Below are 21,082 nucleotides of genomic sequence, written 5' to 3'. Positions count from 1 at the left end.
AAACTGGATTCTCACGATTTAGGCTCTGATACTAATCCCTCTTTCGGTTTCACAGTATATGATTTAGAATCCTTCGATAAATTATGATGGTGTTCCTCTTCCATGTGGACATAGTTGGAATCTCACTTAGAGAGACTGCTTGTTTGGCGACGAGGCCTTAAGACCCCAGATGCTATTTTACCTGATAGACAAGCACCATCTAATTTCTTTGTCACATTTTTCTATAGCACCCACATATTCTGTGTTTTCTTCCTGAAGGCGAGTACCAGCGGGGCCATAATGTAACAACTAATGTTCTTAAATTGGAGGTAGGATTTAGTGCAAGCCCAAAACCCATTCCTGGATCTATGTTTGTTTTTTAATCTGCATTTTGCTCTTTTTCAAAACCTTTTTATTAGTTTATGGTAGAGAGTCCTATTAATCATCCCCATGGGGCATAACAATATGCTGCTAATATTGTCATATTGTCTTTGATTAGCTGCTGAAACTAATTTTTAAGGCTCTTTTGAGAGAGGGATATTGGGCCAATGCAGGCTAACTCCATATCACAGTACCTGAATTATTCACTTGTACAGAACCAATCATTACATGACTATATGCTATTTACACAAACAATGGGGATTAATTGTCAGGGGAATTTACTATAACAATCCAGCAGCCATCTAGCTCAGAAGCAACAAAGACCACATGGAAGAATCACACCAGCCTGTGTGACTACAAGGTGTCGAAGGGATCAGGTATCAGGCATCAAAGAACAAAAAAAATCATATCACTGTGAATGAGTGGAGGCCCAACATCCATCTGTAGGTTATGGGACATCCCCTTACAGAAGGGCTGTGAGGAGGAGATGAGCCAGTCAGCATGCAGTGTAGTAACAATGAAATATACAACTTTCCTTTAATTCTTAAATGTTTCCTCCCTCCGCCCCCACTATCATGATCCCAATTCTACCTTACAAATCTAGCTAGACCAGAGGATGTACACTGGTACAGATAGGAACTGGAAACACAGAATCCAGGACAGATGATCCCTTAAGGACCAGTGGTGAGATTGGTGATACTGGAGGGTGGAGGGAAGGTGGGTTAAAAAGGGGGAACTGACTATAATGATTTACATATAACCTCCTACCTGGGGAATGGACAACAGAAAAGTGGGTGAAGGAAGACGTCGGACAGGGTAAGATATAAAAAACTAAAAATAATTTATAAAATATCAAGGGCTCCTGAGGGAAGAGGGAGCGGGAGGGAGGGGTAAAATGAGCTGATACCAAGTGCTCAAGTAGGAAGAAAATGTTTTGAGAATGATGATGGCAACAAATGTATGAATGTGCTTGACACAATGGATGTTATGTATGGACTGTGGTAAGAGTTGTATGAACCCCCAATAAAATGATTTTTAAAAAAATCATTAAGAATATCTGTCTCAAGTTACTGGAATAATACATATCTTAATGCAGCATATATGGCATTGATTTAGCAAGACTATGTTTGTCCACCTACCAAAAGATCAACAATTTTAGTACAGCTGGCATCCGCTTTCTTGGATACCATGCATTTTCTGAGTTAAGTGCTCAGGGTACAAGAGTGTCTGCCATAGAGTCCAGTTAACCCAGTGGGGTTTCCACATTGATCTCACGGATGCAGCTTCTGGAGAATGCTTGGCACCTTGAAGATCCAGGATTCAATGCCCCAGCATTCTATGGCACCCAGCCTGGGCCCCAGAATGCACCGAGAAGCTCAGGTTAATGTGGCCCATTTGGTGCATACCACCAAAGATACTACCTCCTGGGGTCCCCAAAGCATTTTCAGTCATTTTCCCCAAAACTAGGGGTCTGTTCTCCCTCTTTTCCTGCCAGTAGGTATGCATTTGTGTTCCCCCAGATTTGTTAGCTCGCTTTCCCATCTCCTGTGTTGCTTTCCCCATCAGTATCCCTCATCTGACTGATTGGGCAGTCTACCTATCGGGGACACCTCATCATAGATTTATTTACTTGGCAGCCACTCAGTAGGCAACATCCCCTTCTCCTCCTTTGACCATTTGATTCTTCTGGCTTGAGATGCCCTCTGGCAAAGTGACGTACCTAGATAAGAATGGTGTATCGTTCATTGGCCATAATCAGGCTCTCTACCAGGCTGTCTGTCCCTTCTGACAACCAGATTGCATGCCCTACAAGCCTGACCTTGTGCTTGTTCTGCTGCTTGTTTCTACAGCAGTGAACTCATACAGTTATTTGTCTTTTTTGATTGACTAGCTTCACTCAGCATAAAGTTTTCCAGACCCCTCTATGTCTGGAAGTGTTTCATAGTTCTAATGCTGTTTTTTAGAGATGTGTAGTATTCCACTGTGTGTATATACCAGAGGTTTTTGGTTTTGTCTTCTTTATACAGTCTTCTACTGATGAGAATTTAGGCTGTTTTCAGTTTCTTGTTGTGAACTGTTCTGCAATGATTATGGGGGAGCATCTGTCTGTGATCTGTTTCTTATTTCTTTGGGAGCATATTCCCAGTAATGATACTATTGGGCCATATGGTGAGTTACTTAAAGTTTATTGTTCCAACCTGGCCAATAAATACATGTGGGGTCAATTGAAAGATGGAGAGATAAATGGCTCAGTGAGCCTCACCTTTCTAATTCTCAGGTCTTTTGCTTTGTGATGGTCGGAACACGGTGCAGCTGCCTTAGCCAGTTCTCTGCTTCAGCTGGCAAGGCTCACTTCCTGCAAGACATCCTTGAGGAGACGCCACATAAGTCTACCCTGATGCAGCCCTGGGTGCTGGAGCAGTCGTGTGGAGACCCTGCCAGCACTGACATGTTTATACATTCACTGATTCGGCTTTCCTCTTACAGTCGGCATCATTGCGTGTGTTTTGTGAGATGGAGGAGAACTTTGTGGATTGGTTTCGGACATATGGGTTAAGGTTGGACTTGTGGCCTTGGGCAGCACCAGGTTGGGATGTTTTATTTATGTGTGCTTACCCTTTATATAAAACTCTCTCTTATAAGTTTGAGTTTTGGTGGATTTATTTCCCTAGTTTACCCAGACTAACACATATGATATTTCAATTACCATTTATTTTAGGAATCAGAAATATCACCTTCCACAGTGGCTGTATGTATTACAAACCCACCAGCAGTGGATAAGCGTTCTATTCTCACTATACACCCTCCAACATTTGTTATTCTCAGTTTTGTTTGTTTTTCTTTAATTGGGCTACAGTAATGGGTGTTAAATAGTATCCCATGGTTGTTTTGACTTGCATTTCCCGGATGGCTAGTGAATTAGAGCTTTTTCTCATGTGTTTATTAGCCATTTCAATGTCAGCCTTTGTTAATCATCTACTCAGGTCTTTCCCCACCTCCTCAGAGGTTTAGTAGTTCTTTTTTCCCCTTGTCATAGGCTTGTAATATTCTTAGTCCCTTCTGATTTATACTTTACTCTAACCCAGAATTTTTGCTGCTCAGCTCCTGTAGACTTTATGTCTGGGATCACATCTGGGTACTCACCTTGGTAGCAATTACATATGCCTATTTCTCTGGCCCAGAAACTATATTCCTTTACTTTAAGGAAAATATAACCCCGAAATAAATGTAAATGGCAAAGTAAAAAAAGACTAAAGGTTCCTTCTTATTCTGCCTCTTTATTCATGGTCAACAATTTCATCTTGTTATTATCCTGAAACATGTATTAATGTAAAACATCTGTACAGAAGTATCCCAGGGTGTGAATTCCAAGGTAAAAAGCATGGAATTTTTATATATTCTTATTTCAAATGGGACTCTATCAAGACAACTCAAGTTGCTGTTGGATTCACAACTGGTGTAACATTCTAATACACACACATATATTTATATAGTTTAATTATTAAATCATTTTATTGGGGGCTTGTACAACTCTTATCACAATCCACATTTACATCCATTGTGTCAAACACTCCTGTACATTTGTTTCCCTCATCATTCTCAATACATTTGCTTTCTATTTGAACCCCTAGCATCTACTCCCCATTTTCCCCTCCCTTCTCCCTCCACCCTCCCCCATGAACCCTTGATAATTTATAAATTATTATTATTTTGTCATATCTTATATTGTCCGATGTCCCCCTTCACACACTTCTCTGCTGTCTGTCCCCCAGGGAGATGGGGATATGTAGATCGTTGTAATCTGTTCCCCCCCTTCTCCCTCGCCTGCCCTCCACCCTCATGCTATCACCATTCTCACCACTGATCCTGAGGGGTTCATCTGTCCTGGATTCCCTGTGTTTCCATTTTCTTTCTGTACCAGTAATACACTTATATTATTCTCTCTCATTTCAATTAATGAATTTAACTCTGCTGCACCAGAGCACAAGCTCTTATTAGGTGTAACACATATCTACATGAAATTTCTAAAGGGTTATTTAATACATACGAATATATATTGGTGGCAATCAAATATCTCCCTGTTAATTAATTGCAATAGATATCTAGAATTTCTTTGTTCAAGATTCCTGCAATATTACAAAGGACAATTGCGCTGATAGAATAATATATAAAGCACAAGAAAAATCTTTTTGAGGATTATAACAAGAATATATAATAAATTAACACATTAAAATCTAGTGAAGGTAAAGTGACTGACTAAAATTAAGATATTTTGTTTGGGGGCAGCGATGAAAAACCATATGAAAAGGGTTACGTATGATCTTTGATCTGAAGAAAACAAGATGAAAACTGAAATTGACTCATCCTCATGGCTCAATTTCCAGTCAAGTAATAAGCCTATAAGGTGAACAATAACAACTAGGAGGGATGTAGTCTGATGGTGAGGTGAAATTCTTTGGTATGATTCTTCAACCCATGGTTGCATAACTCCCACCAAATGACGCCACCAGGTGGGAGCATGCAAATAATGTTTAGAGGACTCTGATGGGATTGTTCAGTTTTGCCATTTCTCTAGGTATGAAGTGAGCCATCTCAAAAGCAGGAGAGAAAATCTCATGACCATCAAGAAAGAAGAGATACCAGTGAGGTGTATGTGGAATTCCCAGTGTGAAGTGACAGTGGCAACAGAGGCACAAGAAGACACAACACCAAGACCATCAGAGAATGTGGCAGGTTTCCAAGTTTCCAGAACAAGTACAACTGAGTGCCTTTGGGAAGGAGATTGACTTGCAGAATGGTGTGTCCTTTGGGCACTTAGCATTGTTCAAAGAACTTTGCAACACTTGCCCAAGCAGTACAGATTCCAAGGGGTTGTGTGGATAGGAGGCTAAAGAACAAAGAGAAATATGCATGCCTGCATGGCTGAGAAGAGGTACTTCAGACAAAATGACTGTATTCTTAACTTTTCTGAACATGATTTGTGTTAACTTCACTAACAAACCCCAATAGCCAAGAGTAATTAAGTTCAATGTGGCCATCACAACAGATTATTGAGTCTAGCATAGAAGTAGGGTACTCTGGGAGGTATAATTTGTGTTTGGATAAAGAAAGTTGGAAGATGGAGGTAGGTCTGATCTCTGTCTCATAGAAACCAGTGTTGGGATGATTCTCCTTCCCCCTTCCGTAGCCAAAGAATGTCAGATTTGGCTGCAATAGCATTTCTTTAACTCCATAGAACAATCAATCATATGAGATCGAAAGGCCAGCATTTGCCTAGGAATAAAGCACAGAAAAGAGAAAGGAATAGGAAAGGACAGATTGAAATGGTAACCCACAGAGGATGTGGGAAGTGTGTTGCTATATTGTGGATTTTGCAATCTATTTAATGAAAGAAAATGCGTATGACCTGTTCAACAGAGGATACATTTTCATTGTAAATTTTCACCTGAGTAACAACAAAAGGTTATACTAAAACAAAAAAACTTAGAATTTTACTGTTTGAACTTTGGTGACAAGTTGATAGAGATACAGACACATGCATGTAAGGCAAGAGAGTATTAAGGAATAGGGGTACAATATTGAGATGCAAAGGATATCAGTTGATTTTGAATCATAATAGATGGTGATTCGTGTCCCAGAGTTCTAAAGCCTAAGTGCTTTCCATGTCATATCTCACTTAATTTTAAGGTTACTTTGTGACAGTCTATCTCAAAGCTATGTACACTTAATCTCCACATTATATTGCCCCCAATTTGACATTACGTTTTGTGATAAATTTGCATGTTGAATTTATGGCTAAGATTGTTAGATGGATTAATCAAAATCAAATAACCTACGTATATCAAGCCATTTTTCCATAGATTTCAATATCAACTACATAGGATTGTCATAAGTTGGAAATGACTTGATGGCAATTAGTTGTGCAGAGTTTGTCTGTTTACAGAAGATAATTAGTAATACTTACCTGAAAAGTAATTTCCAAGTTCCAGGACGAATAAACACATCATCCTTTACTGAAATCTATACAAAAACAGTTCAGGTTGTGGAAATAATACAATCTTCCCATTTGGAGATGTCATTTAGAATTGCCTCCATGAAATAGTTTCCCCATGAAGATACTACATGGTGTGATTTGTTAACTCAAAAAATAAATAAATAAAAGCTTTTTGAGATGTCAACATTTTTTTCTAAAAGGCTTTGATGCAAATACACAGAGGGTAAAATGACCAAGGGGAGTGATCTGAATGTTGTGAACACTAAATGCATTGTCTATAGGCCCGTTACATAGCTGGATGCACAAACCAAATGCAGAGAAAGCCCAAAAGATTCAAGTGTTTCTTCTTGTATATAGAACAGTGTCTTTTGCAAAGTTTTGTTGTTATTGGCTATTGTGATAAGAGCCCTGGTGGTGGAGTGGTTACAAATTAGGCTGTGCTCTGAAAGGTAAGCAGATTGAAATCAGCAGTCCATCTGCTGGAGAAATGTAGGGCTTTTTACTCCTTTAAAGAGTTCCAGTCTCAGAAACCCACAGGGTCTCGAGGAAAAGGATATTTCTGATGTGCCAGAGGAATCACTGGAGGTAAATTAGCTGTGTGGCTACTCTAGCCATCGCTGTCAGTCACTAATAAAACAAAAAAGAAACCCACAGGATCACTTTCACCCTGTCCTACTATGAGTGCTATGAGTCTCGATGTCAGAGAGTATTTTATCCTGATTATATTGAAACTAAGAATATTTGATCAAGTAGTTCTGAAAAATATACCATGACAATGCTCGATCAAATTTTCCAAAATTAAAGAAAAAGAAACAATCCTGAGAGCAGCACAGGAAAAGGAACAATCACATACAAAGATCAACCTACTAGCAAAAGTTCCAATTTCTCTATTGAGAAAATGCAGGCAAGAAGGCAATAGATTGAGATATTCAAAATTTTTAAGTAAATAAGGTATCACAGGTAATAATTCCACAATGAGGACAAAAAACAAAGGTAACATAGTTTATAAGTAATAGTCGAACAGAGAAGATATTATATAGTTCACAAAATAAAGCAAACTACTTTGATTTTGGAAATAAAATCACTTAAAAAACAAGCAATCCTCAAAGAAAAAAGTTAAAACCTCAACAAAAAAAGAGGAAAATCAAACAAGCAAGTTACACATTAAGACAAACCCCAACAAAAAATGTTAAGGAAGAATTGACAAGCCAAACTATAAACAAAAGGAATACAACAAAATATCATAAAAATGAAAACCAGTATCTTTATTAAAAATACATATAAGAAAATGCCAATAAACCATAATTATGAATAACATTGACAGTAAATGGATTGAACTCACCAGTTAAGAGACAAAGACTTAACAGAATGGCTTTAAAAAAATTGACCTTTAATATCCTGCTTAAAAGAAATGCACCTTAGATATAAAGACAAACAGACTAAAAATTTTAAAAGGGGGAAAGTATAATAAGCAAATAGCAGTTAAAATAATAGATATTAAATTAAAAGGCAAAATGAGAGAAGTTATTATATAATCAGGAAAGATTAAATTGAACAAGAAATCCTAACCATAATTAATAAATAGTTACAAAATGAAAGATATTCATAATACAGTAGCCACTCGTGTTGTTGAAAACAAATATTTGTGATGAAGCATTTGTTATTGTTGTGCTTTTTAGGTTCCATAGAGTTGGCTCCTGCCCATAGCAACATTAAACACAACCCAATGAAACAAGGCATGGTCCTGTGCCATCCTCACAATTGTTTACAGGTATGAGTCCATTGTTGTAGCCACTGTGTTAAACCATCTCCTCAAAGGTCTTCCTCTTTTTTGCTGCCTTCCCACTTTGCCAAACATGATGTTCTTCTCCAATGACTGTCTCTCCTGGAGAAACAATATGTGCAAAGCAAATAAGACAAAGTCTCTTGATATAATCCAGGTTCTCTAATGATTTGCTTGGTATATAGATTGAACAAATAGGGTGAGAGGATACAACCCTGCACACATATTTTCTTGATTTTGAACCATGCAGAATCCCCTTGTTCTGTTGGCACAACTGCCTCTTGATCCATTTACAAGTTCTGAATGAGCATAATGAAGCGCTCCATGATTCCCGTTCTTCTCAAGGATCATCCAAAGTTTATTATGGTTCACACAGTGCAATACCTTTGCATAGTCAATGAAACACAAGTAAACATCCCTCTGATACGCTCTGCATTGAACCAAGTTCCTCTGACATTAGTAATGATATCCCTTGCCCCCTGTCCTTGTTTAATCCTGCCTGAACTTCTGGCAGTTCCCTGTCAATGTTTTGCTGCAACTGTTGTTGGATGATCTTAAGCAAAATTTGACTTGTGTGTGGTATCAATGAGATTATTCAATAGTTTGAGCATTCTGTTGTGTCACCTCTGAGGAATGGGCACATATAGATCTCTTCCAGTCAGTTGTCCACGAAACTATCTTCCTAATTTCATTGAGTATATGAGTGAGTATAAGACCAATGCACAGGAACCCTTATGGCATAATGATTACTCGCTGGGCTGCTATTTCAAAACCACCAGCTGCTCTATGGGAGAAAGATGGGGCTTTCTATTCACCTTAAGAGTTAAAGTCTCGGAAACCCACAGCAGCAGATCTATCCTGTTCTATAGGAAGGTCATGAGTCAGTATTGACTTGATGACAGTGAGTTTTGGAAGACCAATGTCAATAAAATTAAAACTTCCTTCCACTATAGAGTAAATGATCATTTCTGAGTTGATATGCAGATTATATAAATGTGATAGAAAGAGGTTTGATTTTCTGAAACTCTAAAAATAGACATTTTATGGCTATATTTAATTGATAAGAAACCCTGGTGAGAAAGTTAATTAAGCACTTGGCTGCTAACTAACCATTTGACACTTTGAATCAATCCAGCAGCTCTCTACAAGAAAAGGCCTGATGGTTTGTTTCTATAAAGATTACAGCTGGAGTGGGGAATATGGCTCCAAGACAACAAGCACAGCAACATCTCAGTACTACCAGAGAGGTTCCAATAGGAAAGATATCCTGTGAGAAATGCAACATAAAAGCTAAGTTGACCCAAGTTTCTTAAAATGGGAGAGCAGCAATGCTTTCTGACAGACTCCCCTTTACCATTGACCAGTGGCATGAGCCACATTCTGTGAGTTCTACTCCTCCCTGGCACAGCCAATTTTTTTCAGTACCTGAGGCAACCCAAGCAGCCCATGTGTACTTGGCCCCTGGGGGCTCTGATGGATACCAGTCCATCTGGACAGCTTGATGCAGACATGGTTATTACTCAAGCTTCTCTTTTCGTCAGTTTTTTCACATCCACCTCCTTTCCTGCTTTTTACTTTGGTACCCTCTCATCCCCAACATGCTCCAAGTCCTCCACACAATAACACTACCAAAAGTTCAGGAATTCCCACCCACAAAGCAGTTTTAGATCGTATTTTATTTTTGTACTTCTGTTTGGATTATGATACCTTTTGTTCCTCTTAGTCCTCTCCCACTTGCTCGTGTGATGTCTTCTGTGCAAGCTCATGCTCCTGAGTGTGCATTTCCCCCTAGGTAAAAACTAACTGGCTTATACCTTCCAAAACACCCATGGGAACAACCCCCGCCCCCGGCTGAGTGCACAGATATTCCCACATTCACCCTTCCGTAGCAATAGAATGTCAGCACCCACACCCAAGCCACACCTTAGACTTTTGTCTTTTGTCCCAAATTTCCCCCTGCACATCAACTCATTATTTCTAGCCCCCAGGCCCTTATGCTGCCTAATTCTCTTATCATATTGTTTCTCTTCTGAAATTCCTCTTGTTTTAAGGATTTTAATTTTTCACTTTCTTATATTGTTCTCATGAGTGTTTTTCCCATATCTCTGGAAAGAATCTAAACATCATTCTACTACAATCAAGGAGAAAGAAATTTTTTTAAATTCTACAGGAATAAAAAGAGAGCCTGAGAATGATGTGGGATACTGTCAAAAGAAATTGCCTATATCTCATCAAGAACAAATAAAAAAATCTTAGAGAAAGTAGCACAAGACATCATGGAACAAAATTTTCCCACCAACAGAAAGGAGGAAAAAGAACTATTCAAAGAGCTGAGAGAGAGAGCCCAAAATATATAGATCCACAAAGTAATACATTCTGATAGATTGTAGCCAAACTCTCCAATTTTAAGGAAAAGGAGAGAATCCTGAAGGTAGCTGGAAATAAAAAAAATATACCACCTACTAAGGAAAACTGATTAGAATGTATTTGGACTTCGCAGCAGAAACTATGCAGGCAATAAGACAATGGTGAAAATTAAAGAAGAATTTAATATTAAATTCTGAAAGGAATACAACCTAAAAACTAAGAATCCTATATCTAGCAAATTTGTTACTCAAACACGAGGGAGAAATAGTTAGTCCAGACAAGGAAAAACAAATGACTTCTTACAAACCAGACCAGCAATATTGAAATCTACTATTTTTCAGCTATTTATTTCTCTTACCACTTTGTGAACATTCATTGATATATTTCAAAAAGTCTCTGTCTCTGATTATGTTATTCATCTTAATGTTAAAAAATAATACCTGCACAATATGAACAGGTTATCAACAACAGCAGACAAATCTGAAAGCATTAAACTGAATAACACCACCCAAACAGCAATGCAAATGAAGCAGCACTAAAAAAAACCTAGAAGGAAGAGAGGAACAAAGACATTAATAAAATCACAAAGGAGGGGTGAATGAATTACTAACGTATCAAAATGACAGCAATAAACTAACAAACATTAATAATTCAAAATAATATCAATGGATTGAGTGCATCAATTAAAAGACAGGGAATATAATAGTGGATTAGAAAATAAGACCCATCTATATGCAACCTATAAGGGACAAACCTTTAATTTTAAAGAAAATAGACTAAAAATCAAATGATGGTGAAAATTCTACCAAGCAAATGACAACCATATAAAAACAAATGTGGAACCATTCATCTAGACAATATTAGTTAATTAATATTGTCTAAATCAATCAAAGCAATATAAATCTAATATAATAAGATAAAATATACATTAAGACAAATAACATAATGAGAGACAAGAATGGAAACTACATAATAATTGAAGGAAAAATACACCAGGAACACATAACCTTAATAAACATATACACACCCAATAAAAGACCTTCAAAATACATCAACCAAATTGTCACAGAGTGGAACATAGAAATAATCAGGAAAATAGTGGGAAAACAGAAAATAGTAGGAAGTTTAAACATATCACTCTCAAGGAAAAGCAGTTCATCAAAAAAGAAACCCAATAAAAATACAGAAGAGCTCAACAACACAATCAGTCTACTTGATCTCCTAGACATAGAAAGAACAATCCACCCAATAACAACGCAGTATATATTCTTTTCCAGCACAAGTGGTACATACTTTATAATATGTTAGGACACAAGGTAAGTCTCAACATAATAAAAAACATTGAGATCCTACAACCCATTTTCTCAGATCATAGTGCTATATAGCAATACTATGAACTGGAAATCAACAATAGAAGGAACAGGAACATACAAACACATTGAGACTGAACAAGGTATTGCTTTAAAAAAATGACTGGGTATAGATCAAATGAGGGATGAAATTAAGAAATTCCTTGAAGCAAACAAGAATGACAACACGACATACCAAAACCTTCAGGACAGAAAAAGCAGTTATCAGAGGACAATTTTTAGCAACCAGGTCACATATAAAGAGAGGAGAAATCCAGAAGTAACACCTTAACATAACACTTCCAACAACTAGAACAGGCCAACAACATAAACTCTCTAACAACAGAAAAAAGATGTCCTAAAGATCAGAATAGAAAAAAAAATGAATTGGAAAAGATAAAAACAATAAAAAATTCAACAAGGGAAGAAACTGCCTTTTTAAATGGATTAACAAAATTGGCAAACCACTGGGAAACTTAACAAAGGAAAAGAAAGAGAAGATATAAATATCTAGAGTCAGAGATGAAAAGCGTGACATTACAACAGATTGAAATGAAATAAAAAGAATAATACAACAGTACTAAGGAAGACTGTACTCCAACAAGTTTGATAACCAAGAAGAAATTGACAAGTACCTAGAAGTACACCCTCTACCCAAGGTAACACAGATGGATGTAGAAAACCTAAAAAGACCTATAACAAAAGAAGCAGTAAGGAAGCGCATCAAGAAAGTTCCAACCAAGAAAAGCCCAGGACTCGATGGTGTCACAGGGGAATTCTACCAATCATTCAAGTAAGAGCTGTCACCAATTCTACATGTTGTTGTTATGTGCCATTCAGATGGTTCAGACTTACAACAACCCCATGAACAACAGAATGAAACACTGCACAGTCGCACATCACCCTCACAATTGTTCCTATGCCTGAGCCTGTTTTTGCAGCTGCGGTGTCATTCTATTTCACCTTCCTCTTTTTAGCTGACTGTCCACTCTACCGAGTAAGATGTCATCTAAAGGGACTGGTGTTTCCTGACAATATATCCAAAATATGTAACATTAAGTCTTGCTATACTTGCCTCTTACGAGCACTCTGACCATGCTTCTTCCAATACAGATCTGTTTGTCCTTTTAGCAGTCTGTGATATTTTCAATATTCTTCTCTAGTTCTACAATTCAAATGCGTTGACTCTTCTTCAGTCTTCCATACAAAATGTTCAAATTTTACTGGGCATGTAACCCCCCAAAATAAAAGATAGAATGAGAAAATATATCTGTTCTCTCATATTCATTTCAGCACAGTTCACAATAGCAAGAAGCTGGAAACAGCCCAAATGCTCATCAGTAGAAAAGATAATGAAATTATGGTACATACCAAAATGGAATACTATACATCCCTAAACAACAGCAATGAAGCTAGGAAAACCTCATGACATGGAGGGACCTGGGAACGATTATACTGCATGAAGTTATTCAATCACAAAATGAAAACTATTGTATGAATCTATTGCTATAAAGCAAAACACTAATAAGAATCCAGACTTCCATTCTGGGGCCATGTAATCTTCTAATCTGGTTGCTCAAAGAGCAAGGGAGAGAGCCTGCATACATATCTTCTATGAACCATATATGACTCTTTTTTTACGTACATCTTAAGAACATTTTAGACTTACGGTTTGGCGATAATGGAATGGCAGGTGGCGTTGTAAATACAATGGTAAAGCAGCTTCAAGGATGCAACCAGTTGGCTAATTAATGTACACCTCTTATAGCACTTGATGGGATTATTCCTTGTGTTACTCAGACCAGCTGGCTGTCTTTCTCAATGGTAGAATTAAAACTGGAAACAGAGTGTGGGCTTTGCAGTTGGATTTTTGTTAACAATAACCTGTCTGGGAACAGTGGTACTACACTGAATTTTTAGACTTATTTCTTCTTTCTTTTTTTTTAAAGGTAGCTATTAAGTGCTGAAAATTTGTGAATAAATCATAATGTAAACTATTTTTAAAAAGCAAACATCTTGGACAAAGGAGACATCACCTTGATAATTTATAAAATAGTATTTTTTTCATATCTTACACTATTTTAATGTCATCTTTTCTTTCTTACAATGTGTGTTAATCTGGTAGGCAAGGTTCTGCGTTTGTGCATGAGTGTTTTTTGAAAGTCTTGCTTCATCACTAAACCCTATACTGTTTGTATAAACAATGTCGAGTCACTTAAGAGTTTAATCTGCACAAATCAACAATTCATGTATTGTAGTTTGTTGCCAGCCTATACTTATATAATGTCCTTTTCTTAACAGTGTTTTAAATTCTACACCATTGACTAAATTAATGACACTATGAATAGAATTCCCTTGTGCCCCAGGGGGATGATTTACAATGTCCTTATCATAAAATGATAATGATATCTCCAAAATGAATCAGAGACATATACAAATCATAGATATATAAATGGATTTGGGCTCATCTTTATTTCTAGCCCCAATCTAAACAGTACAGAAACAACACATCACTTTTGCTTATAATATCTGTGTCAGATAGCATCACCTAAGTGTAAGGTGCTGTGAAATGAATCAGAGTACATACCATACATGATGAAATAAATGTAGTAATCTGTCACATTTTTCAGTTTTCTTAGCAATGTAAAAATCTTTGAAAAAAACTTTTTATTAATTCAAAGTATCTTAAATTGACTTGTTTTTGTCATCATATAGGTATATATTTAAGATATAGAGGTTTGGGAAAGCAGGGCTGACTTAGACCACTTGTAACTTAAAGAGTTCTTTGCCTACCATAAAAGCTCTGGTGCGAAGGCTTACAGGGAGATGGCGACAGAATAACACATACCAGAGGGACTCCGCAGAATTCAACCTAGGAGAGTTGCTTAGAGGGAAATTCAATGCAGCTAGAATGAAGGAGGAGCATCATAAAGATAAGTAGGCACAGACCCACGGAGCTTTGAGGGGTTGGGGGCTTTTGGCTTACCTAAGTGGAGGCCAGCTGGGGCTTGACCTTGACCTCACCACTGTCTCTGCCAGAGCCAGGGACTATTTGGAGCCTGCAGGGTGACTTGGTCTCAACACAGACACAATTTGCCAACACCTGACTCAGGGCAGGGACTGGATCCTTGCAGCTTCTCTCTGTCCCCCCCTCGGACTTGGAGGGCTGCACAGGGCTCTTTTCTCAGCACAGCCACAGCTTGCCACTGCTGCCTGGGAACAGGGACTAAACCCTTGCAGCTCCACTGGTGGGGATCACGACTCAGCTACATTGCTGCATTTGTTTCCAACTCTTAACTATATCCTCTCCTCCCATGCCACCCACTTGATTTTTAAATTTTTTCTCTCCTCTTTGTCTCTTTCTTGGTCTCTCACACTAATGCTAATCTCCAGACCACTCCCCTTAGCCTACAGCATTTACGCCTGTGCCACACCCAGCTAGGTGAGCTGCACCCTGTGTAGCTAGCCCTAGGCTGAGGATAGCCCTGTTGACGTCCATCAGGGGAGAGTCTTCTCAACTTCTTACTGGGAAATTCCTGCCTGTGTGCCAGGGGTCTTAAGGTCGCTCGGCCAACACTCCTCAAAGTTCCAAGCTGTTTCAGGAACCTCTGCCTAGCCTCAGCAACACCAAAGCAGGCAACCCAACAGCCTGCTAGGGCACTTCCCTGAGAGGGAAGCCACAGGAGGATAAAGTGGTAGGTTAATTCCATAGTGAAATAAGCTGTAGGCAATTCGAAGAAGCATTCCTACAAGTCTCCCAGAGAGAGCCAGTGCTCTTTGACTCCCTGGAAAATGGCACCTGGCTCCCCTAAAACAACAGAACACAAACAGCCATCAGGTCCAACAACCTCAACGAAAAAAACGGGAGAAACAAAAGGCAATGGCCGAAGATGTCTGGAACATAACGACATGCATAGAAGAAGCAGACATTGAGTTGCCACAGAAAGAAATTTTGAGAATGCTACTTGGAATCATACAGGATATGAGTGAAACAATACAGAAAAAGGATGAAATGATAAAGGATATAAAAGCCATACACCAATGGTAAATACAGGAGCTTAGGGAGGGGATAACAAAAACCAGTAGCATAAACATGGACCTTGAGAATTGACTGGAGGAAGCAGAGAACCGCATCAGTGACTTGTAGGACAGCCAAGCAGACTTTAACAAATGTGAATAAAAATCTAATAAGATCATCAGAGAAGCTGAAGAAAATTTAAGAGCTATATCTGATTCTATGAAGCAGAACATTAGAATTATTGGCTTACTGGAGGAAGACACAACAAATAACTCATCGGCAACAATAGTGAGAGAATTCTTGGAGGAAAACGTCCCCAGCCTAATGAATGAAAACCAAGCAACCATTCAGGAGGCTGAAAGAACACAACTAGACTAGATCCCAAGAAGTCACGAATGCACATAATAGTTAAATGATCCTACTTTGAGGAAAAGGAGAAAATCATGAGAGCCGCTAGGGAAAAACAAGCAAACACATATAAATGTTCCCAAATAAGAATACGCTTATACCTATCAGCAGAAACTATGAAGAGGAGAAATTAGAGTAATATATTCCAAAACTTGAAGGAAAACAACACAAACCCAAGAAATTCTACCCTGCCAAATTATCGATCAAGATAGATAATTTGACAAGGAAAAACTCAAAGAATACGTTAGAAGAAACCCAGCCCTACAAAAGATATTTGCCCACCCAGTATGGGCATAAGAACAACACTCACCAAACATAAATAGAGAACGTCACATAGAACAACCTCACGCAGAGGACAACAAAGAGAAAACAGACCCCAAGATAGCATTGGCTAAAGGATGAAAAGAAGGTAAAGTCCACTGAAGTAAGCTTTAAAAAAAATGCAAAAGGGACATAGGGAAAAAGCTATAGTATACAAACATTCCTGGGGTGAGGACCAGGTAATATGGTAGGGACCAGACCAAATACAGGGATACATATGACAGACAACTAAAAGGGGGGGGGGGAATAATAATAATAAAGAAATGGGTAGCGGGAGCACAGGGTACTAACCCACCCAAGACGAGGGTATTGTTTATATCTCCACAGGGAAAGAGGGACCAGACTTTAACCCAAGTGCCCCAAGATGTGAATACAACACGCCGGCATAGAGTAGGGAACCAGTGGAGAGGTCTGGGGGGCTGGCCACTACCCCAACTACTAAGTAGACACCCTCCCCTATCCCCAGAAGAATTTATTTCAAAGAACGGCATTGAATCTGCAGCTCTGGGAGCGGGACATATCTGATCAGAGCACATGGAAGCAGATGAAGGGGAAGGAGGAGATAGTGTAACCCACCCTGGCCGACCAGGCTGTGAGGACTATGTTCTCAATTACAGCAGCCAGTCCACAGAGAGGACCACATGGCCGACCCCACTATGAGACATGACGCCCCTCACTGACCCATTGCCCTATAGGGAATAACACCAGAGACACAGTTTGGGAATTGCATCCGATCTGATCCCGCCACATGGAGGCAAAGCTTTAAGGGGGTTCAACAGAACCGCAAAGGAATGGAGCGGCGATGTCCCCAGGGAATGCTTAAGGTCGACTTTGGGGCCAGGGCGTGGTGACCCAACAGACTGGACTGGAAAACACTCCTAAAGGCCAACAAACAATCCTTGAACTAACTACAAGTTTTCTCCATGTTGTGTGTTTTTTTGTCATAGGTTTGTTGTTGTTGCTTTGTTGCATATTGTTGCTTGGTTTTGCTCTGTCTTGTTTTTGTGCATGCTATTACCTCCGCAGTCTGTCTAAATAAGGTAGGCTGGATGAACAATTTGGAGGAGAAAACAAAGGGACCGATAGATCAGGGGGGACATGCGAGAGGGAGAAGTCGGGGGGAAAGGTAGTGGTGTTAACAAACCCAGGGACAAAGGAACAAGTGATCCAAATCGGTTGTGAGGAGGTTGTGGGAGGCCTGGTGGAGCATGATCAAGGGTAATGTAATGAAGAGGAATTGTTGAAACCCTGGTGGGGACTGAGCATGATAGTGGGACAGGAGGAAAGTCAAGGGAAATAGAGGAAAGAACTAAGAGGCAAAGGGCATTTATAGAAGTCTAGATAAAGACATGTACATATGCAAATATATTTATACATGAGGATGGGGAAATAGATCTATGTGCATATATTTATAGGTTTAGTATAAACCTATAAATATAAGGTAGCAGATGGACATTGGGCGTCCATTCAAGTACTCCCTGAATGCAAGAATACTTTCTTCTATTAAATTGGCATTCTATGATGATCACCTTCCTGACACCACCGCTGAAGCCAAAGAGGGTGAACAAGCAAATGTGGTGAAGAAAGGTGGTAGTGCCCGGCTATCAAAAGACATAGCATCGGGGGTCTTCAAAGCTTGAAGGTAAACAAGCGGCCATCTAGCTCAGAAACAACAAAGCCCACATGAAAGAACAACACCAGCCTGTGCGATCATGAGGTGCCGAGGGATAAGTCATCAGGCATCAAAGAACAAAAATCATATCATTGTGTGCTCACCTCCTCAATGGAGGATGGATAACAGAAAAGTGGGTGAAAGGGGACATCGGAAAGGGCAAGATATGACAAAATAATAATTATAATTTATCAATGGTTCAAGAAGGAGGGGAGAGAGGGGAAGAAGGAAAAAAATGAGGACCTGATGCCAGGGGCTTAAATGACGAGCAAATGTTTTGAGAATGATGAGGGCAATGTGTTTTACACAATTGATGTATGTATGGATTGTGATAAGAGGTGTATGAGCCTCTAATAAAACAATTAAAAAATAAACATGTAAGCTTTCAAAAAATGATATAGCTAACATTGTGAAAATAACATAGCATACTATAACATTCCAGAAACTTACTAAGAGATTCTGGTATGTGCACTGCAAAAACTGGGGTCCTAACATGTGATTTATCTACTAGATGTTTTCTATCTTTATATTCCTTCTTGTGAACCAAGGGAGTTGAAATAAAATCAGTTACTTTACAAAGGAAATAAAGAAGCTATTTAGTCTCATCTTGACAAAATATTTTGTTTATGAAAACTAGAATGAACACATTCTGTGTAACAACTGTTTTGATACCCCCTGATGATTTATATTACTTTTGCATATATAAAAATACAAAATACATTTTAACCATGTAACAGTGATAAATGTAAATTAGCAACAGACATGAAGCACTAAATCTTAGTAAAATATTACACAGGCAGATCATTGATGTCATTTTCACCTAAATTTAACTATTTTAATTCAATGTTAGTCACTTAAGAGAACAAACTTTTAAATAGCACGCTCACTAAGATTTTAACAGTGCATGTAACAGGACTCAAAGAACTAGCAGTCTGACCCTCAAGTTGCTTAGAGCAAACTAGTTTCAATATGAAGACATTAAGTACTAAAAACTAAAACCTGCTCTTTGCATGCTACATATGCTGACAAGTGTGCAAGTGAACATAGCAATGAACTCAAATAAAACAAGAATAATCATTTACATACTTGAAATTTGTGCCCTAATCTTTGTGTACATAGAATCTTCAGGCATTAAAGCTTAACATAGAAAATGCAATATATTTCAGTTTCTTTGGAACTATCAATCAGAAAACACTGGAGTCTATTTAATGATTATTTTCAATGGTATCAGAGTCTACTTAAATCCTGTAACTTTCTAGTATTATTCAGGACTGTTGAAGTGGAGGCAAATTTATACATCTGGGGGCTTACTCATGGTGCAAATTGCTGTCTTTCTTATTTATTGAAGCAGTATACAATATCTCAGAATTTCACTAATTAGGAAAAATAATGGCTGCTGTGTTGGAAAAATTATGAGTGTAAGGATCAAAGACACGCTATTCAGCTAGCCAAAGTGATAGCACACCTCCTGTTTAAGCCCTTCCTTGATGTAAACAAAAATTATTAAAGGAAAACATTAAATACATTGACATATAAACATGCATTTTATATTTACATATAAAAGTAAAGATTTTAAGATTTCAGTGTTAAGTCCTTACATTAAAGATGTCAAATACAGTCATCTAGATATTTTTGTTCATATTTTAAAACATTTCCAAACTAGGTGCATTTAAATTTTAAAATACTGAATATCTAAAAGTATTTACTTTCAATTATACTGCATTTTTGCTCCCAGAAGTATTAACCTTTGTTAGGAGAAACAAACCCCTAAGCTGCAGGCAACAATTATGGCCTTTTCTGGCCCAGAAGTATTGACTGGCTACTTAAAATCAAGGAATAGTTAATTCTATGAACAGAGTAAAACCCATGCATTTTAGGAAATATGCTCTAACTTCACAGTTGATGTTTCCTATATATCTTTTTTTTTAATTATAGAAGTATGGTTTTTCCTTTAGTATTATTCAGGTTTCTGATTTGAACCAGAAGATTTCCTTTTCTCATTATTACTATTTCTTCTGCTGTTTCTTCCTCTTCTTTGCTTTTTCCATAGTTTGTTTCCTTATCTTCCTACTGCTTCTTCTTTTTTTTCTTTCACCCCCTCTTCATTTTTTTTTTTCGTTACAGGGGAGAGCGCGAATGCAGTCCCCCACTACCACAAATTATGCAGTCGAGTTTCCCACATTTGGGGAAATCTCAGGGGTCAGCACATCCGGAGTGCAATGGATAAGCCTCGCCCTGGGAACACCACCTCATAATCATGGTATCTCCCCTGCCAGGTATCACCCCTTCTTCATGATGTGACTTTTGACGAAGATTCAGATAAGGCTTTGTCCTCGGGATGTATCTTCTTCCTTTTTTTGGATAAAATACTTTCCACTCTCTGTGTCATTCTTTTCATTTCTTTTCCTTTCAAAGGATTCCTTCTTCTTTACTTCAGATGTAGAGCTACCTGGAGGGATATGTGAGAGATTCTTTCCCCTCCTTTTCTTTGTTTCTTATTCTCATTCTCAGTATCTGAAGTACTGCAGGAAGAATCAGAACTTGGGGCTAACTGACTAGATTTCTTCTCTCTCTCTCTCTCTCTCTCTCTCTCTCTCTCTCTCTCTCTCTCTCTCTCTCTTTGTTTTTAGATGCACTCACACTTCTGTTTAATGGTTTATCTCTACCCTTTTCTTGTTCTTCCTTCCAAATATGATTCACTGGTTTCTTCAAATTTAGCTAAAGCCTTGGAGCCTTTCTTTTTGGTTTTCTAATCTTTGTTTTCCTCACGTTTACCTGGGCGATTCAGACAATCTTTTGGTATTGATCT

General features: G+C 38.3%; 1 non-coding gene across 1 annotated transcript; it reads right to left on the bottom strand.

Moving 5' to 3' along the window:
• Nucleotides 1–20,394: 20,394 nt before the first annotated feature.
• LOC142435093 (U1 spliceosomal RNA) lies at nt 20,395–20,553 on the bottom strand. The gene has a single exon (XR_012781240.1). It is a non-coding gene; the product is annotated as a U1 spliceosomal RNA (small nuclear RNA).
• Nucleotides 20,554–21,082: the final 529 nt, after the last annotated feature.

This window comes from Tenrec ecaudatus, chromosome X (genome assembly GCF_050624435.1).
Source record: "Tenrec ecaudatus isolate mTenEca1 chromosome X, mTenEca1.hap1, whole genome shotgun sequence".
In the NCBI taxonomy this organism is placed as follows: Eukaryota; Metazoa; Chordata; class Mammalia; order Afrosoricida; family Tenrecidae; genus Tenrec; species Tenrec ecaudatus.
Note: the sequence above shows the minus strand (reverse complement) of the source record. Positions and strands in the feature narration are given on the sequence as shown.